The sequence below is a fragment of the Bombus impatiens genome, unplaced genomic scaffold, assembly GCF_000188095.3.
Source record: "Bombus impatiens unplaced genomic scaffold, BIMP_2.2 scf_0452, whole genome shotgun sequence".
Classification (NCBI taxonomy): Eukaryota; Metazoa; Arthropoda; class Insecta; order Hymenoptera; family Apidae; genus Bombus; species Bombus impatiens.
The window spans coordinates 1,431,844-1,432,320 of NT_176871.1; positions in this window are offsets into that span (position 1 = coordinate 1,431,844).

Here is a 477-nt window from a genome sequence, read left to right on the forward strand (position 1 = left end):
AACGCCGAGAAACGACTACTCTCTCGTGTTGAGACAGGGTTAGGGCACGGAAACGCACAACATACGTGCACGCTTGCGCCCTGAACGGTGCGAGAGTGCAGTCTGTCGCCGCCGGCAAGTCCTGCCTTTTACTTCCTCTTTCGGCTTTCTTTCGCTTCAACCGATTTCGCCGTTCACGCTCACCCCTCCGATCCTCTCGTCCGGCCTCCTTTCGAGGAAACCGCTACTCGATCGAACGTTACCTGTAACACAAATTTCGGAATCTTCGTTATCCTTCCCCCGATACCATGGTGATATAACATCGCTTTATCCATAGACACGATCGATCGATCTCTCGATCTCTCGATCTCTCGATCTCTCGATCGGTTGGATTCCTTTCACGATCGATGAATGACCGAAACGATCGAGACACTGGTTCGATCCTGATCACGGTTGTTCGAGAAATCGGACGAGCATTCGAGGTAGACAAAGGTTCTC